The 19549-nt window shown below is 56.5% G+C and overlaps 1 protein-coding gene across 3 annotated transcripts in view; it reads left to right on the forward strand.

The window, feature by feature from the left end:
* Positions 1 to 1214: 1214 nt before the first annotated feature.
* The window catches only part of ZMAT4 (zinc finger matrin-type 4), a 71589-nt gene continuing 53254 nt past the window's right edge, over positions 1215 to 19549 (forward strand). For 2 of the 3 annotated variants that reach the window (XM_054225108.1, XM_054225110.1), the window contains exon 1: positions 9217 to 9345. The gene's annotated coding sequence lies outside the window, so the exon portion shown is untranslated. Of the gene's footprint in view, positions 1325 to 9216; positions 9346 to 19549 lie in introns of those variants that run through there. The other variant, XM_054225109.1, reaches the window with a different exon arrangement.

The raw sequence follows: 19549 nt of genomic DNA on the forward strand, positions 1-19549 counted from the left end.
CATTAATCCTTGCTCAGCAGTGCTAGAAACTATTTATAGCAAGGCAGACAAACAGTACCCTGCACGTTGGGCTAGGGCGGGTATGGAAATGGCTCCTGGTGCCGTGTGTATTGTGGGGCCCCAACCAGAGAAAGGGATTTGCTGCTGGGAGGGAAATTCCCTTTTTGGCCAAGTGCAGACAGATGCAAACTGTCTTCTCTGACCAAGGTGTTGCCCTCTGGACTTGCCACAGGGGATCGCTTTGGACATGCCCTGCAGGCTGTCACCATCCTGGGTCCTGTCCTGCCCCTTTCCATGGGACCCTCTGCCACGGGCACTGACGAGCAGCCAACGCAGAGCATGGGGCTGGGGCAGGTCTCAGCCAAGGAACAATAACGCGTTGACTCAGCTCTCCTTTTCCTCGGTGTTCCTGGGGAAAGGCACGGAACCCAATCAAAACGGCCCTTCTGATAAATTAGCAGTGACAAACAGTAGCTGACAGCCCGTTGTTAATACTCACGCCTTGGGACTGGGCTGGCTGTTTGCTGATACGTGTTCATCTCTTGTCCGTGGAGCTGGAGAGCCCTGGTCTACTGGTTTCAACAGTGCTAGACAGCAGCAAGCACCCTTGGCAACTGGTACGCAAAAGGCAAACTTGGTAAATGCTTGAGCCTGCCTGGGGAGGATGATGGAGCAAGTGTTCCGGTGGCTGCTTGTAAAGCCGAATTGCTGTGCCACAGCGACGGAGGTCCTGCGAGCCTTGTTTGGTGTTGGGACAACCCCAATACTGGTAACCCAGTGACAGCGGGGCCCTTGGGGCAGGGCAGTGCATGCGGAGCTGGTGTCAGGTTTTGCACGGAGGGGTCTGGGGGCAGAGCCCCGTGCTGCGACGTGCTCCGTCCCCAGCCGGGCTGAGCAAGCTCTGCTGGTCCGTGCTGGGGTGATCCTCCAGCAGCGCTGCAGCCCGTGTAGGGTGACCAGTTCCAGGGTAACTGGGATCCATGTAAGCAATTAGCAGCCCGCCTTCCCTCTCCTGAGCTCCCAGGTGCAACCAGGACAACCAGCACCGGCGTGTGTGCTGTCTGCTGGGCTCATGTGGGTGCCTGCCCAGCTGGTCTGCATCTCCCATCCCCGTGGGCCCTCCTGGCAGATTGCTGGTAGCCACTGGCCGGATTTCCCCCAGCCCAGCTGCTCCTTGTGCCGGCAGAGCTCAGCAGGGGAGATCAGAGCGGGGAGCGCACCTCTATGTCTGTGCTCGGGGCTGGCAGCCGGTGCCCAGCCTGTGGCCACCGTCTCCTCACGCCTGGTCTCAGCCATCAGGGAGTTCTCAGGATGCTTTTGGCAGGTAAGGGTTGTTACTCACCTCTCCTCCCACACAGGGACTCCTGCGACAGCCGTATCTGTGTTATCACTCTCTAACTCCAGATTAATGCTAGCGGTGTGGGCAGAGAGATTGCTCCCCGTGTCTCTAAGCCAGAGGAAAAACTGGGGCGTTAGCAATGCTTAGAGAGCTCCAGGCCAAGCAAGGCTGTTGTTTACAGGCTTCCGAGATGCAGCTCAGCCTGGGCTAAGGGCCACGTTTTCCCTGTGCAAGAGCCAACCTCTCTGCCACGCTTTACGCTCCGGGGGGCCCGTCTCCGCTGTCTCCCGGCGCCTGGGCTCTGCCCTCTGTGCCAGACCCCGGCTGCCCGCTCCATGGCTCCCTGCGCGAGGGCTACTCTGCTGTCAGAGGGGGTGGGAGAAACAACAAACCTCCCGGAGCAGGGAGACGAGCATGTAGTGAAGAACTGCTGGATGTTAACTAGTGCGTGAGGAGCCCGCAGGACTGGCGCGGGGGCAGCGCTTGCTGGGAAGCCAAGTGTCGCAGGCAGCGGTGGGTGCTGGCGAGGCGCTGGGGACCCTGCGATGCCGTGGTGGGGTCAATTGAGGTGGCAGCGATCAGAGAAACGCTCCCGTTGTCAACTTAAACACTTGACGGGGTTTTGCCTACTGAGGCACAAATTGCATGTCTGTGCGCTGGCAGTCAGGCGTCAGGGTAACCACAGGGGAAATATGCTTCTGTCTGGCCTCGCTGCGTCTTCCAGGCTTTGCTGTGAGGATTTCTCAGAAGGAAGCGTAAAATTGCTTTAGCCTCTGCGATGAGTGGACCAAGCCTCCCCGTCCTCAGGGGGAGGACTGAAATCCCTTGCTGTCGGCAGTGGTTCCCCTCGGGTCCAGCGGCGGGAGGTGGGACAGGACCTGTTGGAAACGTGGCCACCTCCGCTCTGTAATTGCGGGAAGTCCCCAGTGCCGGCTTTGGCTGACAAAAGCAGCGCTGAGGCCCTGCGCTGCGCCTATGGTTTGCCTGGATGATAAAAGGTGACCTCGGAAATTGCATTTCCAAACATCTTCCCCTATCTGCGAGCGATGGCATTGTTCCCAGTGTTTCAGGCTGGGACTGCCTGGGGCTCTTTGTTTAAGCTCCCTGGGTGCTGCGATTCTTATGCACGGAGCTAAAGATGCTCCGCCAGAGCCTGAGATCCTGGAAGGCGGCTACAGTTCAGCCTTTTGTTATCCCGAGGATTAAAAGCTGCAGTTGAGGATGAGCTAACGATATCAAAGTAACCTATCTAGGGACATCCCGCGGGCTTGTTTAACAGTGTGATGGAGCCAGGGTCAGCCGCTGGTTCAGGCTGTTTCAAACACCACGAGCTGGCAGAAGGGCCCACGAATCTCGGAGAAGAGGCACGTACTCCTTTAAACACGCTTCGAAAACTTCGTTTTGCAAAAAAACCCTGCTGCTGCCTGCTCTAATTTCACCACTGAATGTCAGGAAAGGAGAAGTCTAGAGGGCGTCAAACCTCAGAAGAGAATCTGAGCCGTCACCATCTCAAAGGAGGGGGGACTGCTGGGCACCGGAGGGTGGGCTCCTCACGGGGAGCGTGGGCTCCTCGCTGCACCTCAGGCAAAGCTGGGGAGATGCTGAGGCGGCTGCGGAGCTGCGGGGCAGAAAGAGCCTTGTGTGGGGCAAGCGTAAAGCATCTGGTCAAGGCACAGCCCCTTCTGGTGGGAACTGGAGGGGCTTCTCTGGAGAGCCTGAGTGCGCTGGTCTTGGAGCCCCTGGGATGCCAAACAGCATCTTCTCCCAGGGCAGCTCCTCTGCTGCTGACGGAGAGGGGCAATGGCGGCAGCACAATTAGGGTAACATTTTGCCCTGCTTTAGCTCGGCAGGCTGGCCTTGCTAAAAGAACGGCCTCACACTGCCTGCGCGTGGCTGTGGGGTTTGTCAACCCCGATACGAAGCTTTGCTCCAGCCTGTCTCTCCTTTCTCCAGATACATGGAGCTGCTGCCACTCCCTGAGCCAGCGCTGCGCCGTGCTCTGCATCCATCTGCAATCTCTGCTCCTATCGGGAATGGGAATTAGGGTGGCAGCAGAGCTGGAGGCCGCTCTGGCGACTGCGGCAGCATCACCTGTGCTGGTGGCACAGCAGGGATGGGGAGCGCCGGCAGCTTTGTGTGTCCCCGTCTCACCGGAATGGAGGTCCCCGTTCAGGCAGAGGTTGCTCCAAGGATGTCTCATAGACACCGCGCGGGTGACTGTGCCTTTGCCTATGGTTTCCTCTCCTCTTTGCTCCCCTGTGTTTGCCAGATCAGAAAACGGAGCGTGGATGGGACAGTACAGCCCAAGGGAGGGAAGGGAAAGAGCGAGTGCCAAGAGGAACACCAGATGTTGCTGCATTGCACCATAGACCGTCATCTATCCTCTCTCCGGAATTTGCTCTGAATCCACAAGCTGACATTCAATTAGTGCCATTTCAAGGGAGGGCCTGGAACGATGCTCTTTGCTGTCCCCTGGACAGCGTGGCATTCACCATGTGACAACTGTTTTACTGGAATGAGATAAAAAGTAGATTTTTCAAGTACAAAATGCAGGTACTTCCAGCCATTCCCCGCTCTGTCTGACAGGGTGACCTGCCCGTAGCTAGTCCTGGTTGCCATGTGCGTGGCCAGATCTCGACGTGTCCTTTGCCGTGCTCTGATGTGCCAGCACCAAGCTGTGAACGCAGACGGGAGCTGGGCCTGCCTGTGCCTTGCGAAAAACCCAAGTATTAATTCTACTTTGCTTGTTTCCCTTCCACCTAGTCTTTGCCATGCCCCTTGACCTGCGCAGTGACTGCTAATTAAGAAAATGGCTTTGAAGACAGCAGGTTTCTGTTTTTCCTCCCTTGGGGATAGGGGGGTACGCTGAGCTTTTACATCCAGGGCAGATCAATAGTCCTGCAGGGTTTGGCTCTCATTTATCCTCCAGCCACATCGTGCCACAAGTTACGCTTCCAGACTTGCCGTAGTGCTAACGTGTGGTCGTAGCACAAAGGGAAACCGAAGCGATGGCGTGTTCTCCGGGACAGCAAAGCAACACGGAGCTGTGCTTACAGCTGTGACACAACCCTGTTTATTTCTGGAGGTTTTTATAATTATTCACTGGGCTACGTCGTGACTCAGGAACTGGGGGTTGCAGCAAAGCACTAGATTAATAGCGGACAGTCAGACCCAGGGTTTCATGGGGGAAAACCTGGTTTCTGTTTGTGGCAGGTCGCAGGTCTCTCCCGGCGCTGGCAGCACAGTGATGGGCGCCTGCTCGCGGTGCTGCGGGGACACGGGGCTGTGCGTCACCCTCCCGCACGCGGACTGAGGAGGAAGGTGAAGGGTGTGGGTTTTTGTGGATGCCTCGGGTCGTATCTCGCCCTTCTCTGAGGCCTTTGCCTTTGTGTTGTCCACCTCCAGTGCTGCAGAGGCTGGTGCGGGACGCCAGGTAATTACACCAGTCTGGAAGCATGCAATGCCACGTAAACGCCAAGCATTCGTTAAGTATGCTCTAGGCTGGGCCAGCACCGCCACGTTTGACATGCCTAAGCAAGCGAGAGCGTTTGGATGAGTGACTGGTTCCTGTGTCTTGGGTGCGCTCATGTGGAGAGGAGCCCACCCGGGGAGAGGCGTTCCTGTTGCCAGCGCGGGCGGATGCGGATGCCAGCAGGAAGCCTCTGGGCATCAGGGCAGGTGTGTTTAATCATCCTCGCTGCTGGCCCCGCTCCGGCGGGTGTGCGGGTCCGCGCTGCCCTGGGGTGGCGGGTGCCGCGGTGCTGCGGCCGCATGTGGCGCGATGGCGGCTCCGCCAGCGCCGCTGCGGGGCCTGGCTCCCTGCGTGCCCTGCTGCGTGTGCCAATTAACCGCCCTCCAGAAAACACTGCAGTATTTAATTGCTGGCTGAAAAATATTTTGCTGAACAGCCCCGCGGGGTGATGGTTACCGTACCGCGTGCTCACTGTGGACGGGGCACAGCTCGGCCTTTGGGAGGACGCGGCGCTGGTGGAAGAGGCAAGTTAACCAATGTGGCTGCCCACCAGAGTCAAATTAGAGAGAAATAGATTTGTTTTCTTTCTGGAAGGGAAAAACATATAGTGTTCCCATAACAATACAAGGAATCTGAAATATTTCATAGCCATAATGTGTGCGAGAGGAGAGGTAAGCTTCCTCTGGGTGAGGAGGTTGGATGGGAAATTCAATTATTCACTCGGCTGCTGGGCTGTCGGCGCCTTGCCTGCAGGCGAAGGGGGGTTTGTGCCTCCCTCTCGAGGCAGAGGGTGACCGATGCCCTGTGCGGGTTGGGAAGTGTAGCGGGGGCTGTGCGTGCTGTGGTCCCGGGCAGGCCCCCGGCAGCGAGGGCACGAGGTGTGAGAGCAAAGACGTCTGCCAGACAGCACCCACCGATGGAAACGGGGTGGAACCCGGGCTGACCGGGCTGCTCTGAGGGGGAAAAATGCCCGTGGTGGCTCAGGCAGTGCGGTGGGCATCTGGCTCGGGGTGCGTAAAGAGCTGCCGAGGGCCTGCGGGCTGTGCAGGGCTGGGCTGTGCACGCTGGCAAGCGATGTCCCCATGCTGGTGGCACACCTGGAGAGCCTGGCCCAAGGTGTCGGACAGGCTGTTTCTGTCCCAGCCTGGCAGCTCTGCTCATCCATCTTGGCCTCCTGCTTCCTGGAGGCACCGGGTGATGCCACGCAGCCCCCCCAGAGCCTCTCCCGGGGGGAAACGGCCCCATTTGTTCTCGGCTTTGTTCCGTGGCTGTGGTAACCTCTCCGTCTTCGGAGAATAAGATGTTAAAGAGCTTTTGAAAATGATCAAACCCTTCAGCTTCACTGCTGTGATTAATCAATCACAGCTGCTGCTTTACAGCTCCTTGTTTTGATGCGTTTCAGGTTGTTCCAAAGTTAGCCCAGCTCAGGGCCAGTAAACGCATTCCTGAGCCCTGGCAGGGTGCTGGGATGGAGCAAAAGCTGAATTTTCTGGCTTTGTTCAAAACCAAGGCTGCCCAAGTCTGTCAGGGAGAGCCATGGGGCAGCTGGTTTGTTTGGCACAAAGGAGGGCAGTAATGAATTACTCATTCTCGCCCTTGTTTCCTGCAAAAAAGAGTTCTGCTTGGAGGCGTTTTGTCTGGGGAGCCTTGTGTGGCCCCCCTGGGCTCTACCGTGCTGGCACACCAAGTCGTCACCGCGGGGATGCTGCCAGGCTCTCGGGGAGCCTTTGGGGCTTTGCAGCCCAGGGAGGGATCGGTTCCTGCCCCCGCTGTGGTAATCATGGAATCATAGAATCGCCTGGGTTGGGAGGGACCTTGCAGATCACCGAGTCCAACCATCAACCTGACACTGACAAAACCCGTCACTGAACCGTATTGCTAAGCACCGCATCTACCCGTCTTTTCAATGCCTCCAGGGATGGGGGCTCCACCACTTCCCTGGGCAGCCTGTTCCAATGTTTAATAACCCTCCGAGTGCCCCCAAAGCTGTCGGTGGCACGGAGCTTCCTCCAGCAACGGTGCGGTGCGTGGGGAACAGGCAGCGTCCCGAAATGCTCCTTGGGCCACGGAGCCACAGGCGAACGCGGAGACAGGCAGCTAGTGCTCTGCGACGGACGGGGTGAGCGTGCTCCATGGGCAGAGGGTGCACCTTGGAAAATTTTAAAGGAGTTATTGATTTGTAAGTTATTTCCAACATCTCTTGTGCTGATGCTGCCATTACAAGGGAGCACGGGATGCTCCTGAGAATTACATAATCCTAAAAACAAAAATAATTGAGGAAGAGATTTAAGAAATATAGAAATGTCTCTTCCCTGGGTGGCAGCTGCATCATTGCAAATATTGTCTGATGTGCCCTTCTTAGCACTGAAGTATCTGAGGCTCCAGGTGGCAGCTCTAAGGAGTGCGTGTCAATTTTGGAGGCTTAGATGCACGGCTTAAATGCTCCTTAGCAGTTACTTTTTTTTACGGCTAAAGAGCCAAGCGGGATCATGAAGCATCACAGCTCAGATAGTTTGTAAAACTGTTGTCAAGCAGATTAAGCTGGAAATGGAAAAATTGCTGGTGAAGTCTTTTCTTTGTATGTTTGTGTGATAGAGGGTGATTTAAAGTCCATTTCACCACCCAGGTGAGGCTCCAGATACCGTAGCAAAAGTGCAGCAGGGTGTCTCAGCCAGCTACTTTGCGCAAACAAAATCCCTGGACTGTCTGCAAAGTATATTTAATAGAAACAAATCAGACTAAACAGACTCACTTCTTAAAGGCGCTCCAGACACCCCCTTAGTGACCGTCTGCCGGAGCTGAGCTGTAAGTGCCGGGAGGCCCAGGGTACCATCAGATTCTGCTGTCACTGTGTTACGTACGCAGCATACGCTTTCCAATAAGGTGTAATGCTTAAGATGCAGCATTTTTCTCAGGCTCTGGCAAAGGTGATACCTAGAGAGCAGAGCTCTTTCGTGAGAAAAGGGGGAGGCCTGTAATCGCTTTGATTAGACAAATGTTCAAAAGGGGAATGAAACGCGCTTGGTTTTACCTGGCTTTGGAAGTGAGGGCATTCCACATCTCAGCATGCAAGATGAGCGTCCCCCAGTTCCTCCAGGGTGCAACCCCCTGTTGCCTTGGGCTGCAAAGACCTTAGAGACATCTCCCCTCCCCTGCAGAGACCCAGCGCCCTCGTCCCGGCTGGTCTATGGGAGCTGATAGAGGTGGAGCAGAGCAGATTAACAGCCTTTCTCCTTGTCTGCATGTGCAGCACAGGCTGGAAATGTCCCCTCACGAGGCTTGGAGCACAACCTCTCTCCGCTCCATCACATCCCCGTTTCTGCCCGAACTTGTAAGGCTCCTGTGCTGGTGCCTGCCAGCGCAGCAGGGCTGGGACAGACACCCTCGCGGTACCGAGCTGGCCCCCGCCCTCCTTATTTTGCGATGAGCAGAAAGGAGGGCAGTGAGATGATATTGCCTCTAAAGTTTTGCGTTGGCAGAGGGAAGGTGTACGGGGTTGTGCTCGCCTACACCCTGGTTTTCAGGACATTCAGTCTGAACTCTGAAGTGGCTTTTACCCTGGAGGGTACTGTGCATGAAAAACAAGCAGAGTCCACTCTTTTTCTAGATTTGGCTGTCACTGGATGTCAGAGTGGGGAGATTGGTGTGGTTAAAGCCTGTCTGTGCATTACAGACTCCTGGGCGTGTGTGTGGGGCTGCATTAGGGACTGTCTACTCATTGCGTATGGTTTGCAGGGGTCTGCATCCCCCTGATTTTTCCTTCCCCTGTTTATTGCCTTGCCCTCCTCTGCTCTGCCCTGGCCTTGGGCGCTTGTTCCTTGCCTTCTGCATCCCATCAGCCCTGCCTAAGGCAGGCCTTGACTACCCTGCGGCTGGAGGTGAACCCGTCCCATTCCCTTTGGAATCTGCTACCCTCTGGCCCCTGCTTGGAGAAAGCTGTTCCTGCCCCTCATCCCTGCGCGGGGGGCTTGGCCCTGCTGTCCCCCTGTGCTGTGTGCGGCGGGCGCCTGCAGCGCGAGGCGCATTCCCTCCATAAACCCAGGGTCTTAAAATAAGTGCGTCATCTGCAAAAGTGTGAATCTGGAAGTAAATCTGTTCCCCCTGGAGCCTGTGATATCCTTCACAGCCTCTGCCCTGCAAATCGGATTTGGGGCATCCTCATCTTTCACAGAGAGGAAAATCCCTCCCGGTGCTGCGGTTCGGGCTGTGCCGGGCAGCCGTGCCCTGCCCGAGCCCGGGGGCTGCCCGGGGCGGTGGGAACCGCTGCCGGGGCAGCTCCGGCCGGCGGCGGGAGCGGGATGCGGAGGGACCGGTGCATCCTTGCGGAGCGCGGCGGAGCCAATCGCTGCTGCCAGGGGTGGAGCTGGAGCGACGGCCCGGACCCGCCCGGCGCCTTCCCCGCGCAGTCGGGCCGGGCTGCGGGAGGAGCCGGTGCGGGGAGCGGAGCCCGGCGCCCGCCGCCTTCCCGGGCAGCATCGCCGGAGCGGAGCAGCGCGGCCGCCCCCGCCGCCTCAGCCCCGCCCGCCGCACCGAGGTACCCACCGGCCGGTCCGCGCCCCGCCGGGTCTGATGGTTAGAGTTGGAGGAAAGTTTGACGGGGAATTGGGGGTGTTGGATGTGGGAGGGGATCTGGTAGGATCGCAGGGATCGGCTGCCGGGGTGGTTTTGGTACGCTGGAGCGGTGTTTGTACAACCGGGGATGGTGCTGGTACCGCCGGGGCGGTTTTGGTACCAGCAGCGCTGCTGCGGAGAGGCAGCCCGTGCTCGGGGGTCTGGCCTGGCACCCCCTGTGCCACCCCCAGACCCGCAGACGGAGGTTGGAGGTGGCCAGCATAAGCTGTGCCAAGTGGCCCAGCCCCGCGCCAGGCGTTAGGATGTTTTCCCGGTGGAGTTTTGACCGAAGGCTGCATCCACCTGTGGGCTGGTGGCCGCAGCTGGGCAGGCCTCTCGCTGCGGGCATCCCCTGCACAGGACCATCGGTGGAAACTGAGGGTGCTTGTACTGAGTGGGCTCTGTGCAGGCGTCCCCACAGTCTGGCGTGGGAACCGGAGCTCCTAGGGCTGCGGGATGTGAGCATGGATGTCTGCAGATGCAGGAAAACAAGCCTATTCTCTCTGTTGTTTGGGAAGTTTGGAGAACTTCCCAAGTCAGCACCACTTAGAGAGCGAAGGCACGTTTCCAGGGAGGCAGCTGAGCACAGGGGGCTGGGGCTGCCGTCCCCGGGGGCAGCCCTGACTCCACTCACTGCAGCACCCGCGGGAAAGCAGCCGCCAGCCTGTACGGCTGCTCGTCGCCAGCAAAGGGGGATCGGTCTGTGCATCTCCGTGGGGCTGGCTGACCCCATGTGTTGCACTGGAGTCCGTAGGTCTGAGAGCCTGAGCAAAAGCTGTCCCTTATGCAGCATGAGCGAGGTGACTGCTGTTCTGAGCTGCATGAAAGATCTGACCCTTGAGCCGTCTGAATTGCTGGCGATCTGTATCCATTGATTAGCGATACCAGACCTGGGCAATGCCCCCTCGGTTCCTGATGTTAAATGTGCTCCGGTTGCTGCCCTTCAGGCAGCCACATGCTGCTTTTGCCCTCCTCTGATGTTGGAGTGACCTTAATGTGCAGTACTGGGTGAAGAACAAGGTTTGCAAAGCCTCGAGGAGACGGTTAAAAATCACCAGTTTGCATTTTTTGCATGAGATTGTGCTGTTGGCTCTCGCATGGGCACGTGCAGTCCCTCTGCAAAACACAAACAAGCGGCTCTGGAATGGAAGAGGTGAGCGGGGGGAGTGGGGGATGCTGCTGGAGAGGGGCAGCGTGGGACGGGGGACGCTGGGCGCAGGAGTGGCGGCTTCGGGGCTCTCGTCATCCCACAGGAAAGGGACAGTGACCTGGAGCATCTCCTACCACTTCTCCTTGCGCTGTGCTGCGGGGCCGGGAATGGCAGGGACCTGATAAACAATTTTGTAAGAGGTATTTTGATAAAGGTTGCTAGACAGTGACTCATCTGCTGTAGGAAGGGACAGGAGGGAGGGGCAGCACAGGAGCTGTCTAGAGTAAAAATGGGTCTTTCCCCCTGATTTTATCAGAAACAGCGGGGCAGGAATCCTTTGTTACTCCCAGAGCAGTGTAGACCTGTCGATTATAAACCTCCTAATCCCAGTGACCCTGTCCCTGCTCCGGCACCTTCTGCATCCCTGTCCCTGGGGAGGATCCTGCCTTCTGGCCGCATCCTGGGGTGGGACAGTTCCAAAATTTGGATTGACACCCCCCCCATCCCCCCTCCCGCACTTGATTTTATCTGATCGTTCTTAGTCATTTCTGAGTCACTCCAAATAATTAATCCTTGTCCCGAAGTAGCAGTTTGCTCCACGTTTCTGTGTGTGTACCCGGCCGAGTTGGGTGCACGCATTTCGGAAGTCACTTCCCTCTACTCCGAGTTGCGCTGCCTTAACTTTCCACCTGCACCCAGTCTTTCCCCCTCAGGCTTTTCCGCCCTGCTCTGCCTTCTCCTGTGCTGAAAAGCCTGGAGGAGATGGAGTGCTGCTGCGTTTCCACCTCCCCAGGTGTGCTACAGAGCACGTACTGCGCCCTGACCGCCCCCCCAGCTATTCACAGCTGACTGACCCTCTTGGGGGGGTGGTGTCTGTGCACGGAGGTGTTTTGCTGATGTTTGCCTGGATCTGGTTTATGTGCTGCTTCCAGTTTGCAAAGGACTTGATGCAGCCAGTTGATCCTTGCTGACTTACCACCTCCCTCCCAGTGACCCCAGTTTTCTCTGGGCGGTTTATGGCTCGGTGGATGGCCCTGCACCACTAACCCCCCTCTTCATGAGACTCTGCTGAGATTTCTTCCGAGATCTGCCAGGGAACGCTGATGGCCAGCCTGGTGCAGCTGTGGGTTTATCATCCCTCCCTGCAGGGGTTTTGCTGTTGACGGGAGAAAAAATTCCCAAACCCACCACCAGACAGCCCTCCTCCTCCTCACTGGTTTGATCCATCGGTGATCAAACGTAGACAATAATAGTGGGGATTTTTTCAGAATGATTTCTTTGCAAGAAGCAACTTTTGACCAAAAGTTGGCATCTTTTTCAGACTCGTGAGTCTCTGATCAGACCATTAGTCATTGCAGGGCGTTGTGCAGAGTCGGGGGGCTCCCAGGAGCCCCTCAGAAGTTGCTGCAGGGTCTGAGATGGCCGGGCAAGGCTGGGGCTGGTCCTGGCAGGGGGCGGCCTGGGCTCTGCCAGGTCTGGGTGTCTCGCTTTATCTGGGTTAAGCTCCCACGGAATGAGGTGTGACTTGAGATCCAGAACTGGTTCGAGCGATCAGAACTGGGCCAATTTCTAGGCCAGAACGGGGCCGCTGGTGTTCCCAAGGGTGGATTTGGGTACAGAAAAAGATGAAGGTCAAGGCTCCCACCTCCCCCGTTGCCCAGGTCCCTTCCTCCCCGGAACACCAAGGGAGTCGCTTCCCTGACGGCTGCCGGGCAGGTAGCAGGACATATGGATGCTTCATTATTCCTTGCAAAGTGTGAAAAACAGCCCTTGCTGAAGAGCACCAGAGTTGGGCAGTGCAGATGGGGCTGCCCCCGGGAATGGCAGCCGCTTTGGGAAAAGGGGGAAGACTTTCCTCCTCATGCCACCTTCTCCTCTGCAGGGAGCCCTCACTGTGTGTGCATCCACAGGAGGAGGGTTTAACAGAGCCAGGCTCTGCTGCGTCGGGTTTGCAGCTGTGACCTTCAGGCAGCTTGTGGGTGAGCCTGGAGAGGCACCGGCTTAATGGGATGGTGCAGCTTTGCCCCCTTCGTTTCAGTTCTTCTGTAATTTCTCTGGCGCTTTGTTGGCACCGCACTCAACGTCCCCATCCCTCCAGGGAAGGACGTGCCAAAGGGTCCTTTCCGGACTTGCTGGGGTGGCGGAGAGGCCAGCCCAGGCCGCGGGGCACCCGTGCCACCGAGGGCTGCTGAGGCTCCTGGTGCCCTGCCCAGGACGCGGCGGGGGCCGATGCCCGAGGCGCATCCCGCTCCCTTCTGCAGCTGCCTGAGCAATTCGGTTAAGTGGGTGCTTTTCCATAGGCATACACGTGGGCAAGTTTAGAAAGTCAGGAGGAATTAAATACGTATTTTTGTGGGTGCCGTGTGTAGGCAAACAAAGGGGTTTCCAGGGTCTCTCGTGCTTCGCTGCCGGCTCAGCCTGGCCCTTGCACGAGAGCATTCGGGTCTCTGCGTTTCTGGTCACCTTGCAGCGGGCACAGGCGGTGATTTCTGCTCTCCCTGCCTTTGCGCCTTGTTCTGCTGACAACTGCATTTCTCCTCAGCTCGGAGGTGTGAACGCTTCTACCTGCTGCCACCTTCTGCTCCTGCAGAGCAGGAGATGGCGTTTTGCAGGGGGCTGGGGGGGGCCATGCCATTCACTTCTTCATTTATTAATTAGAAAGAAATAAGGTTGCAGAGAGATCAGATTTTGAGGAAGACCTAGAGTTCCAAAATGCTCCCAGAGGATAGATCCCTAATTGCTCTCTAATTGCATTAGAGTTTAATTTGTTGTTGTTTTTACTGTAATGTTCCCATTTTTTCTCGTCAGTTTGCTTTGTTCCATTAACTAGAAATGGCTGGAGATGAATATTCTCCATATTAAAACTTGCCTGGTGTGCAATGCCAGACAGCTTTTGGACCTTTAATGCGCTGTGGGGGCCGCCGGTGGCTCACACCGCCATGTCCGGCCGACGCTCAGTGCAGGGAATTCGGGCCTGTGCCACGGCGCTGGTCCCGTGTCGGAGTTTTGCCCGTATGTGGAAGGGGTCGGCCCTGGGAGTTTTTGCAAGACTTTGCAGTTTGGGTGACACCGAGCCAAGGGTCAGTTGGCCAGTGAGTACGGCAGGGTCGGTGGCCCCGGGCTGTTGCTGCAGGTGCCAGTGTGGGTGGCCACTGGCCGCGCACCGCTGCGGGTCTGGGATGGCTTGCAGGGCGCTGCCCCCGTGCCCAGCAGAGGATGGGGATGCGGCAGGAGGGAGAGGGGCTTGCTCTGAGCCGGACATCGCTTTCGGAGGGAGGCGGTGGGTGCGGGTGGGCCGCGAGGGCTGCCGTGGGCGGCGCCGTGTCCCGCCTGGGGGTGTGCGTTGGATCCAGCCCCGTTGCCCCTCGGCATCTGTGGGATGAGAGGGAGGCGAGTGGCGGTGGCTGTCCTCCTCCCAGGACACCAGGAAAAGCCGAGCCGAGCTCGCCCAGAGCGGCTCGTGAGCAGCAGCACTTCAAAGGGCTTGTTTAATCCATTTCTCCAGAGCACGGAGGGGGAGCAGGTCTGGAAATGCAACCGGGAAGCTTCAAAAAGGGCTTTCAGGAGCTTCATTTGGAAAGCGATAGGGGAGAAGAATATCGCTTCTCTTAACTCCAACGCAGAAATATATTTATTTAGCCTTGTTAAAGGGGAAATGGGGCAGGAGATGTAGTTAAGCTTGGAGCTGCTTCTTGCTGATACATGTTTGTTGGTGAAACAAATCCTCAAGGTGGGAGAGTAAAAATAAACCTTTTCAGTGTATCAGCCTCGAGGCCCGAAGGTGTCACCTGTCTCCCCCCCCGTTGATCCCGTTGTTTATAGGCGACATATGTATTACCTGCCTGTGCATCACACAGGGTACCCCAGCGAGGCCCTGGCTGCCCCTGAGATGGCTGGGATGGAGCTGCGCCCGTGGCTCTCAAAGAGCAGCATCAACGCCAGGAGATGCAGGGAACCGCACTGTGAACTTAAAACAGCTCCTAAATTCCCTCCGGCCGTTGAAAAACGGTGGGTGGCCTTGGTGGCAAAGTGAGACATTGGTATTTAGAGCTGTCTTGAAGGATACAGCCACAGCCATGACACCCAGCAGCCGGCTGTGAGGATGAGGCACGCACTGGTTTAGAAATTACATAAAGCAAATGGGAAAAGCTCTGGGCGCCGGGTCTGCAGCACCCGGAGTGGCTTGTCAGAGACCCCAGGAACAGGCCGGAATTGAACACCCGCTGCTTTTGAAGCCGTAAATTAATCAGTTAAACCCCGTGTTGTACGGGATGCTGTGCCAGCTCCTCTATTATTTGAAACACAATGAGCGCGTGTGAGCTGATGGTGTTATATTAGTAAGAGGGGCAGAAACCCGAGCGGCCGCCGGGGGCCGCGGTGCTGGGGGTGCACGGGGCGGGTGCAGTGTGGCCGCCCCAGCCCGGGCTTTGCTCTGCATCCCGGTGCGGAGGCGCTGCCCGTCGATCCCGAGCCTTGGGACCTGCCGGGGTCCAGGGTTGTGACCACACGCTCTGGGTGAGCAAGCGGGAGACTGGAATGATTAGTGGGATTTTTCCTTCCCACCATGCAAAAAAAATAAGTTGAAATGTTCGTGTGTGCGCCCTCGTGCCCCCGCACGTTGGATGGTCCCGTGGTCGGAGACGGGCTGAACCCCGGGGCATTTTGCCTGCATCATCCGAGACCCCGCGTTGGAGGACGCTGCTGTCACCCACCCGCACGCTTACCTGCTCTTCGGGCTGTGCACAGCCTTGGCTTGAGTGACGGCACGTGGCAGCGAGCGCCAGAGTTTAGCTTGACTTAAAACGAGAACTAATTAATCAGCTTTGTGTTTTCCACCCTACGATGTCACTGGTGAAAGCGTCAAGATGATAACTGTGGATCCAACTGCTCATTTGAAAATATTGAGTGATTATGCAAGTTTATGACAATATTATTTCCTGCCACTAGAGATGCTTCACGATACTACTAATTGTAGCAATAATTAATCCGTCTAATTTCCAAGCACACGGCTGTAGTTCACAGGAGTCTGGGGGGGACGGGAGCCACGCAGACTGTGGGGACCTGGTATTTTCTCTCTTTAGTTGTCAGCCTTTTTTTACTGCAGTTTCAGCCTGCTGTGCTGACGTGCAGAGGCTGCCGTCCCCCCACCCGCTCCCGGGGACACCCCGGCGTGGGGACGGGGCGTTGCGTGGGCAGAGGGGGGCGCGGGGATGATTTCTTTTGCACCGCTCCGACGCCGGGCACAAATGACATTGCAAAGCGGGGTGGAACCGAGTTCTTGCTGCTGTTTGTTGTTATCTTGGCTAATTTGTGTTTATGAAACTCTTCAGGAGTTTCACAGTCTCTTCCTGCAGCGCAGGCTGTTTGTACTTCAGGCTTTTTCCAATTTACCAGGCTCTGTTACGGTCTGAGCCAGCTCTGTCGCCGCTTGTGCCGAGGGGGTCGCGGGGCCGTTTCATATCGTCTCTGCCAGTTGGTGCACGTCGTGGTGAACCCCGTTACATTCAGTCTTAGGGAGTAAGTCATGTTTTAACCAGTGTTTCATCCTCATCTGGCTCTGATCGTACAGGTGATGGTTTGCTTCAGGGATTTGGTGTTCCATGATGGATGCTTTCCTGTTCCTCAGAAATCCTCCACCGCCAGGTCTTGACCTCTTTGCCTCCGGTGGGTGCAATAGCTGAGGCGTCTCTTCAGTCTGTTTTTTGGGAGAAGTCTGCACCTTTTCAGAAGTTTTGGACCTGTATGCACACGATGCGAAGGTCTTTTTCTGCCCCTACCAAAGCACAGGGATATTTTTTTGGTTTGGCAGATCATACAAAAAGCATTTCTCAGCCTTATTTCCTCTCTAGGCAGAGAGAAAGGCTGATGGCCGTGAATGAAGGATAGCTTACAAACCCCACTTTGGAAACTGATGTTGTGTGAAACACATTAACTTGTTTTAATGCCTTTCTATTGCTTCTCGGTACCACAGGGGACACCTAATAAACACTTGTCGGAACAGGAGCCCCCAGACTATGCGGAGACAGGGAGACCTTTCCAAACCCTGGAGTCGGAGCCGGTCTCCAGGAGGAGCAGCCGGTGCCCAGCCTGGAGCGTGCCCGACTCCGGCCCATTAAATTTCTCACTGACGAAAATAGAATAGTTTGTGTTTTTGGAGACCCTTTAACACATGGAGCTGGAGCCCTACAGTGGGCGTTGATGAACCTCTTCTCATCGCTTATCTGTTGGTAAGGGACAGAATAGTGTTGTGGGTTTTTTTCTGGAGGGGAAAATGAAGCGCGAATTATCCGAGTGGCTTGCTGAAATGCTCCCAAATACAAGGCAAGTCTGATGTGAAACTTAAAAGTCTGGCATGTTTCTGCTGCGTGTGGATGAGCATGGGAGATGCTCCTGCTTCTTCGAAGAACAAACAAAAGAAGGGTTGTGTTTTTAAATCAAGGGTGGGCAAAGAAAAATAAAAGGCTGTAGGAGGGATGTAAATGTTTCATGTTTTACTTAAGATAAAGCTCCTTGTTGTTTGCTGTTGCACACAAAGCTAATTGACAGATTACACGATAATATGAAGAAGTTTAATGAAATCTGCTGATACCCTTTAGAATATGTGGAATTTGGATGTGCAGTTAAATTAGGCGAGGGGTTTAGCTGCTCCATGCTGGCTAGGGGACTTAGATCCAGAGGATTTGCATTCCTGGCGTCTTGTTTCTAAGTCATTTCATTGATTACAAAAAGCTGTGCTGTAGCAGGGGAGCTGTAGCTGAGGGGAGCAGAGGCCATCGATCGTTACAAGTGGGGGGGGTCCTGGCGGGGCTGCTCGGCTGCGTCGGGGAGACCTGGGCTCCTGTAAATCCTTGCTGGCTGGCCCTCGGTGAGGCGGCTCCGGCTGGCAAATATCGGATGTGTCGCAGATGGAGGAAGGACCGTCCCAGGGAGGGGAGAGGAGCTCAGCCTGCCCGCAGGAGCCGGGATGAGGGCGAGGATAACCAGGGGCATCTCTGCTTCTGCTGTCGCTAACTTCATTAACCTTTGCCGGGCAGGGAGCTTTTAGTGCTGTCGGCAAGCGAGCAGTGACATTAAACTGATTTGGGGTTAGTGCTGTTGAGGCTGAAGCTGGTTTTGGGAAGAGGTGCTGTTGCGTAGGCATCTGGGCCAGAGTGTGGGCTTTTGTTGCGGAATTTAGTATTAAAATAATCCCCCATCAGTGATGGAGAGATTTGTTCTCTGAAGGCTTCTTCTAAGCTTGTTGCCACCTTACATGGCTTTGCCTCTTGGGTTTCTGAGCTGAAGCTGATGGGGAATGACAAGCCCCGATTATGCAAAGTACCAGAGGCTACGAGCGGCAGGCACGGGATTCAGCCTGTCTCGCTTCCCGCTGTTTTGTACGTTATTAGGGAGCCACAGGAAAAAGTAGGTCCTGCTTATCCAAAAATAAATGTGGCGCCCTGATTGTAATTGCACAGAAAGGCTGCGCGGGGGCCGCTCGCCGGCTTCTCCCCCCACCTCGGCTCCTGCTGCGGGGCTGGGGCCGGGCGGCAGCACCCCCGACTTTCGGGGTGCCGACAGCCTGGCAGCGCGGACCTCTGGGGAGGCTCGGAGACTATTTCTGCATCTTTTTGTGAGAGACCACCGTTTCCATAGCAACCACGAGCATCACATGGTAACCCTGACTGCGCAGCATGGGAGCCCGCAAGGCGCCTCGCTGCGCCCCGCGCTGCCGGCCCCGCGACGCCCCGGCGCCTGGCGGGGTCCCGGGGCAGTGCCGTGCTCGTGGCCGGGGGCACCGTGAGAGCTGCCAAAAATGCATCCCTGGGTGGCGGGATGCGCGGAGGGGGGAGCGGCGGGAGGATTCCAAAGGGGAGGCAAGCAGGAGGGAATGCAGCGGGCGCTGGGGCTTCGTGCCAGGTGCTGTCGGACCAGGCGTTCTCTCCAGGATGGGGCTCGGCCAGGGCTTAGTTGGGGGGAATCTGCTTCTGCAGGGAGGTGCCAGCAGCAGAGGTGCCCCAGGGTACCCCGTCTCTTGCCCGTACCAGCTCTCTGCATCCCAGTACGAGCCAGTCCCTCCCCTCTGCCATCTGACTACGCCAACCCCTCCATCTCAGAGTGCAGCCTCTGCGAAGCCTGTGCGGATCTGTTTTAACCCCTTTTTTCAGGAGGTTTCGGGGCCGTTCCTGTGGCTAAGGGGCCGAGCCGTGCCACCCGGCTGCACCGGGGTGAGTGCCAGGGCCCCATCCTTGACGTGTGCAGGATGCAGAATTGATGCCACGAGGCACCAGACGTGATTGCTCTTCATTCAGTTCCTACAAACTTTATCAAAGCAGTCACAATATATCAATCTCCTTTTTAAAATATATTTTTATTCAAGTCAACACATGTTTGCAATTAAATCCTGCCACATGATGCAGTGTGAATAATTAGAACAATTCATGTGTATAACCGGATACACGCTTTTGTAGGGCAGGGATGGTGCTGCTCTCATAATTGCGGTGTAGCTCCCTTTAAACTTGGCAGCATCCTTCCTCCATCACCCCCGGAGGCAGTTCGTGGCCTGGAGGGCTTGCTCTCTGCTGCACGAACAGCTCTTTCCTTTGCTCTCTAAATCTACGCGCCTGTAATTTCCTCGGCTCGCCCTTTGTTCTCGCCTCAGACAGGCAGTAGGTCAAAAAGGCACCCGCTGGATTTTACTGCCTCACGTACTCTCGCATCTCCGCCGTTCGCTCCTGCGCGGTGCTGTGGGGGGACGCGGTGCTCCCCGCGCACCCCGAGCCTTTGCCCTGCTGCTCTTCTGCCTGCGAGGCGTCGCCTGCCCTCGAGGCTTCCCTCTGGCCACAGGACACTGCTTTTCCTGACACACTCATCATTTGTTTTTCAGGGTTTTTTTTTGTTTTTTTTTTTTTTCTTGCTTGGTTCTGCTATTTATAAATGGTACCTCGGTGACGCCTGCGATGCGGCGAGGAGGTGGGAACATCTGGCAGCTCCCCCT

The sequence above is a fragment of the Rissa tridactyla genome, chromosome 20 (genome assembly GCF_028500815.1).
Source record: "Rissa tridactyla isolate bRisTri1 chromosome 20, bRisTri1.patW.cur.20221130, whole genome shotgun sequence".
Taxonomy (NCBI): domain Eukaryota; kingdom Metazoa; phylum Chordata; class Aves; order Charadriiformes; family Laridae; genus Rissa; species Rissa tridactyla.